Below are 7,668 nucleotides of genomic sequence, written 5' to 3'. Positions count from 1 at the left end.
TACTTTGTTACTTTTGTACTGTTTACTTTGGAACGAACCTTGTATTTACACAGGTGATATAAAGTATATTATGTAAATCCAACAAATAAATTTTTATAGTTTCACCAAACAAATTTTAACATACAAATACAGGTATGTAAACCAATTTCTTTCTACGTATGTACGAGAAAACATTTTATCGTTTCGGGTAGCCACCGGCAATATCATGACTCAAGGGAAATTCCGTTTGCCATGTTTACTTGAAATTGCAAAATGTCATAGCTTTGACACACAGGTGACCAGCATATACTATTTTTTGGTGAGGATAGCAGTTGTTTCATTGTTGGCATCTCTCATACGAGGCAAATGAAATATTCATCTAACCAGGTAAACAAAAATAATTCGAGCAATGGAGGAGTTACACGTATGTACAATATACATGTATTAGTGCATAATAGGAAATAACTTAAATACAAATACAATGTGTGCATACCTATATATGTATTTTCATCGTATTGTGCATATTATTTTATACAATCTTAATGCAGATGCTGATATGAAGATATACCATATATGGGGTTAACTATAAGCACTTCTAGATCCTAAAGATCGAGAATTTTGATTTGGTTTTTTTAATTAGACTCTATATTTCCACAGCCATTAGAAAAACTTCACCAAGTGTGAGCCATTAACTGAGTTTTTAACGCTTCTACGATAAGTCCTCAATAATTTGTGGTGTGTTCTTCAATTTGTACTGCGTAACATAATGCCATCTCGCTGGTAAAATAAGCGAAGGTTGAACTTATTTGAATAATTTTTGTGGTATTTTTATACCCTGAACAGAGTATATTAAGTTTGCCACGAAGTTTGTAATACCCAGAAGGAAACATCGGAGACCCTATAAATTATATATATAAATGATCAGCATGATGAGCTGAGTTGATTTAGCAATGTCCGTCTGTCCGTCCGTCCGTCTGTATATATGCAAACAAGTCCCTCAGTTTTTAAGCTATCAACCTGAAATTTTGTAGCTGCCCTTTTCTCACTAAGAAGCTGCTCATTTGTCGTAACGGCCGATATCAGACCACTATAGCATATAGCTGCCATACAAACTGAACGATCGGAATCAAGTGCTTGTATGGAAAACTCTTTCATTTGACGAGGTATCTTGAATGAAATTTGGCATGCCAATTCCCGAAATTAGATCTGAATCAAGTTATTGGAAGGAACCTTTGTATCTGGGAAGGGTACTATAGCTTCGAAGTTAACGTTTTTTCTTGTTTTAATTAAGGTGGCATACTTTAAACGTATAATTCACGCAAAGTTTTACGCCGATATAATCATTGTTGCTTAATTTACACACTGGAAAGTGAAAACATCAGATGGAATTTAAAATGCTGTTATATGGGAAATCGGCGTATTTGTAATCCGATTTCGCCCATTTTCGTACTATAATATAGAAATATGACAAGAATATTATGTACCGAATTTGGTTGAAATCGGTCAAGCAGATCCCAAGATATGGGTTTCCACCTAAAAGTGGGCGGTGCCAAGCCCACTGACTAATTTTGAACGTGGTTCCTATAAAGTCATCTCATACCATCCCAGAGATAAAAATTTAATGTCTCTGGCTTGTTTAGCGCTTGATTTATCGCGCGTTTGGTATAGTAGTTTTTAACAATACCGTTATATGGGGTTATATACATATAACTCGATTAGTTTTAGGTGATACAAACAACCGTTAGGTGAACAAAACTTTTATACTCTGTAGCAAAATGTTGCGAGAGTATAAAAAAAGAAGTAAGAAGGCTACCTGGATACTGAAAATCTTCAGCCAAACAACTTAAGATAAAAGAAACTCTACAAATTGAACATGTATAAGACAATTTACAGTTCTATACGTGATTTTTGAACAATGTTGCCAATTGTAATAATATTAATTACACAGCCCTACAAAATCTTTTTTTTTGTTCCTTTATATATGTTAGCAAATCTAAATTTTATTGTATTCTTGTGTTTATAACTGTCTTATATTTTGATCGACTTGAATTTTTCCAGTCATGATTAGGGTTCTGCGCATCTTTTTCGCGCATACAAATATAACGTGTTTCCCACTCTCAGGCTCTTTACCAAAAATATGCGAAAAATTATGCGGAAACTTTTAATGTGTTTTAACAAAAATCAAAATGTTCTGTTTTACTCAAAATCTCCCTTTGAGTTTAAATTAAGTTATTCGCTTGGACTACTCAGAAATAATGAAGTCGCCAAAATTCAGTCTACATGTGGAAGTTAATGGTATGTTGGAAAAACACCTACGCCAAAATTTTTTTCTCAAAAAGAATTCAGTTACTTAATACTTATCAAGTTGGAAATGATAAAGAAATTTGTCATAACTTTTAAGAATATTTTCGAAGCTTAACATAGTATGGAAAAATTGAAAGGTGGACAATTTGTTGGTCCTCAAATATAACAATAAATGAAAGATACAATGGATGCCCTTTTACACTTCGAGCACCATTCTTCCAAAATTATCTCGAACAAGGGGCACGTTACCTGCCTTAGCTTAGACTTTGAAAAAGCGTATGATCGTATCGAACTTCATAAAGTTCTACAACAATTAGCAAAATGGAAATTGGGACCTAAATGTTGCAACCTACTTAAAATTTTTTTAACAAATCGAAGATTTCGGGTTAAGGTTCACAATAATTTTTCTCACTCTTTGCCTTTAGAAAATGGAGTTCCTCAAGGTTCCCCTTTGTGTGTGGTCATATTTATAGTTGTATTTAATGAAATCAGTGAGATACTATCCAATTTCCTAGTCTACTACTGTATGTATGCAGACGACATGCTGATATTTTCCAAACAACTCGATCTGAATAACGTCAAATTAACTTTTACGGAAATACTTAATAATATATCTAACTGGTCGCTCACATCCAGGGCTAAGTTATCCTTAGATAAATGTAATATCTTACATATGTGTCGTAAAAGAAAATGTGTGTCACTTTTAATAACATAAAAATACCTACTGGAAATGAAATTAAATTTTAGGATTAATTTTTAACTCTAAGTTTAAGTTCAAAAAACATTGTTTATATATAAGAAAAAAACTTGTCGGTAGATTAAATATAATAAAGTTTTTAGCTTCACGACATTCTTTTGTTCATCCTACAATACTTATCAATATCGTGAGATCTTTACTACTCTCAATTATCGTTTATGCACTACCAATATACTCCATGGGCTCTAGACTCTTCTGTTATAGAAGACAAACTTATGACCTGGAACAAAGCCTCCACTAACTACGAGGTGTATAAACAAGAGTTTATGCAGCGCAAGACAGATCTCTATTCAGAAGGATGGAAATTCATTTACACCGATGGGTCAAAAAATCCCCACAAAACCGCATATGCAGTGGTTTCCGAGAACTCGGAAATCATTAAAAATGGATTACTTTTATCACCATCTTCTGTTTTTGCCGCAGAAGCATACGCAATAAAAGAAGCTATCCAATGGATCACGTCTTCCAAAGATAAATATGTTATCTGTACCGACAGCCTTGCAACAGTCACAGCTATTCGAAATACATCCAACAGCAGCCCTCTAATCAGTGAAATTCGGGACAAATTGATTGATAGCCGAAATAAAGTTAAAGTAATGTGGATTCCAGGACACTGTGGCATTTCAGGAAATGAACTCGCTGATAAAGCAGCAAAAAACGCCACTCTTAGTCCATGTATTTGCGTGAGAACTAATGAAAGCAAAGACATTGTGCGATTTGTTAAACATTTCTCAAAGCTTAAAGCTAAAGCGGCTCGTTAATCCCGAACAAAGAAAAGCAGTATACCCCTCTACATGCAGCATCCCGGAGATCAAACTTTTTACACGACTCCGTTTAGGACACACCATTTTAACGCACCAACATATTCTAAACCGCAACATAACGCCTGGCTGCCGGCTATGCAACAGTCCAACAAATTCTGTAGAACACATACTGAACATATGTCCTACCTTTCGTCATCTCTCTCTTTCCAAACTCTTCAAAGAACCGTCAACTGCCAACATAAAAGAAATTTACAACTTCATCTCCGGAGCCCAACTAAAACTACCATAATAAAATTTTCCCAAATTTTCCTATACTAACAAATATTGCTACCCCTTAATTCTAAGCATAAGAATAGACATTAGTATTTAAGTATAACCATAAGTATTAGTTTATACTTGTACATACATATTCATAAGTAAAATCTCATACAAAAAAAGTACAAGTAAAATTAAGCCCACAGCTGAAGGCCTTGTCGCTAGTGCTGTTGTATTTTATAGGTAGTATAATTATTTATAATTGTATTTCCTTTAATAAATAAATAAATATTTTTATCAATGTTATGACTGTTCTGTAAAGTTAATCTTAGAAAATTTTTGTGTTGATTTTCGAAAATTTCTTTGGTAACAATAAATCGCCAGTTATTAAGAAATTATGCAAAATAAGCTGATAATATTTCAGACCCAAGTTTCAATTTAGACTATCCTCGCAACTATCTGTAAACTTTTTGGGTTTATATGGAATATAGTGAGAAACAAAGAAAGCGGTTCCACCAAAATCTAAAAGTGATGGAAAATATGTATCGAGATTGATGGGTTAGTCACGAGGTGGCAGATTACCGCTGATACTTAAAAAGAGATTGTCAACTGGAAAATTATAAAAGAAGAATTATAACATATGTTTTTGACATTTGTCTCTCTGTCTACTGCTATAATACCCTTCACAAATAAGAAAGTTGTCTGTGCAAGAACTAGAATTCGATAGCTCAGTTTGTATGGCAGTTATATGCTATAGTGGTTCTATACTGGCGGTTCCGACAAATGAGCAGCTTCTTGGGAAGAAAACAACGTGTGTAAAATTTCATATCGATATCGGACATGGATAAATCGAATCAGCTTATCACGCTCATCATTTATACTATATTACTTTATAGGGTCTTTGACAATTCCTTCTGGGTGTTACAAACTTCGTGGCAAACTTAAGATGAAAAGCAAAAAGAGCGCTGAAGACCCGTTTAAGATAAACCAAATTTTTTAATATGGCTTTCTAAACCAAAAAAACAACTGTTGAAAAGTTTTTCGTGGAGGATTGTCAGTTGTCAAAAAATTTTTTTTTGAGAAGGGTTGCCACCGGTTGCATCAATTTGATCCAAATAAATTGATAATAAAAGTTATTAAGTGCAAAATTATTGGTATTTGGATATGTTTTCCGTATATACGACATACATGTATGCCTTATATGTACATATGTATGTATATTTCCGAATAACCCTGGAAAGTTAGACTACCACTGTTTTCTTATTTTGAATACTGTAAAGTGAAAAAATCAGATGGAATTTAAAATTGTGATATAGGGGGAGTACGCTTGGTTGTGATCTGATTTTAATCACTTTCGCACCGTAAATTAGGAATATTAGGATATTATTTACCGAATTCGGTCCCCAGGTTTGGGTTTTCACCTAAATGTGGACGGTGCCACGCCCATCGTCCAGATTTGACACCGGCTCCTATAATGCCTTGGAATACCATCGATATGGGGAGTGGACGGAGTTATAATTTAAATTCACACCGTTAGGTCAACAAATTTGTTATACTCTGTTGTAACAAGAGTAAAAAAAGTAATGGATTTGCTCACATGACCTATTTAAATTCATATTCTCTGACTAAAAGCTATATACATATGTAGCTGAGTATTGGATTAAATTTTTAGGCTTCGGTATTTCACTTTACCTTTACTTTAGTTTTAAATAACAAGAATAATATAAATATTGTAGCAAAATAACTAACACGAATGTATATAAAACTAAAAGAAAACATCAAAAAAACAAAAAAAAAAGAGTGAAAAGTTCAAGAGCACGTACACACTTATATATGTTCTCACATCGAGGCTACGGTATCAAAGTGTACACAACGTAATATTTGTTGGAATTAGCTGTCGGAAAGTACCAATATACTTTTATTGAATATTAGTTTCTATAAAATAGTTTTTAGTAGTGTAAATATCACCATATTTGTATCTATGTGCTCGACGTTGCTCTGTGAACTCATGTATCCATAAATGGTTGTAAATTTCAACAGCTTCATAAATATGCTTGGCTGAATTTTCATTGGATTTAGTTCACATGAATTTTCAGTTTGGTGCCGCAACGTATTTTCTTATTTATTTCGAATTTAAATTCAAATATTCTCTATGCTGGCTTCCGGTTTTAGCAATGCAGAAATTACGATTTATATTTAATAAAATACTGATTAAAACGGATATAAAGAAACTGTTTGTAAATATGAAATTACTATTTTACTACAAATATTATTAAATTTTCGGAACAATTTTTAATTAAATTGAAAATTAATTTCGATATATATTGGTCTATGTGCATGACTGTCGTCGGGGTGTAGGGGTTGGAGGTTACATTTAATGTCAGTCCCGGTTGATTTATTTACTGATGGAAAAGTTCCTCAGACTTCCGAATATATGAGGTGTGGCCTTGAATTCCGGCCAGCCATTTGTCTTGCCTTATATGACGTTTCTTTTGAAATTTCCGATTTAGTGGAAAAAGAAAGTGCCCTCCCACCATAATGAGCATAGTAAGCAACTCCGCAGTTACGTGAGCAAATTGGTCGAATTTAACTACGATGCTACGTAAAATGCATTGACTGGAGGCGATAATCCCTACTTTTCTGGAGGTTTAAAAATGTTACGTCAACTGTATCGAACTATAAGGAATTTTCTGTCTGTGATACTCCTTGCGGGTATATGCAAAACCATACAGATTTACGATTTAGGCAATTTATTTGAATCTGTTCACTTTTGCAAGCCACATAAGCCAAATAAATCCAAGGGCTTGTATCAATTTCTTTCTGTGGCGCTATGTAATACCATCTGATCAAATTTGACTAGTCCATTTAAAGAGCGCGCGCAAGCCGAATCGGTTAAAGTTTCTGCAGATTTTTTTTCGTTTGTGTGAGGTTTGATCTTCACACAATACAATTAATGCATTAAGCAGCCGTTGGCGTACGACGCAAAGAGTTTGTTTAATGGAAGCACGACTATAGAATCATTGAAAACGTCGCATAAGTGTTTTGGGGAGTCTACTTCATCCGAATACAGGTATTTGATTGGCACAAAGCATTCAGAGAAGGTTGTGAACTCCATCTCTGTTAATGACGATAACATCGAAAAAGTTTATTAATCGTCGTCAGAGAGATTCGGATTTTGGTTAATGTTTTGGATATGAAGCGTGTCTAGCACTGACTCATACCAAAAGATATAATCTTTTACAAAATGACGTGGAGAAGGGGTCGCTTGACAACGTAGCTAAGGACTTAACATTAATCAAACACATTACTAGTAACGAGACGTGAGTCTATGAATATGACGTCGAAATCGTCCAATAATCTAGCGAATGTGCTCCAAAAATTACCTGAAATCGAAAAAACCAAAGTTCTCTGAAGGCAAAGAAAGCCTTCTAGCCGAGACCTAAAACAACTTTATGAAAGATTGAACCAATAGTGCTTGTATTGTATTGGCTCAAATAAAGTCTAAAACGAGAAGGCGATAATAAAGATTTGTATTAAAAGTAAATATATAAGTTTTAATGACCTCCGTGATTTTTCCCGGCTTTAGTGGCCAGATAGCCAAGTTAAAAA

The 7,668-nt window shown here is 34.0% G+C and overlaps 1 pseudogene; it reads left to right on the top strand.

Moving 5' to 3' along the window:
- The first annotated feature begins 3,306 nt into the window (after positions 1-3,306).
- Positions 3,307-4,093, top strand: LOC138856928 (uncharacterized; annotated as a pseudogene).
- The last annotated feature ends 3,575 nt before the right edge of the window (positions 4,094-7,668 follow it).

The sequence above is a fragment of the Bactrocera oleae genome, chromosome 2 (assembly GCF_042242935.1).
Source record: "Bactrocera oleae isolate idBacOlea1 chromosome 2, idBacOlea1, whole genome shotgun sequence".
Taxonomy (NCBI): Eukaryota; Metazoa; Arthropoda; class Insecta; order Diptera; family Tephritidae; genus Bactrocera; species Bactrocera oleae.
The sequence above is the reverse complement of the archived record's forward strand: the minus strand, read 5'-3'. Positions and strand labels throughout refer to the sequence as shown.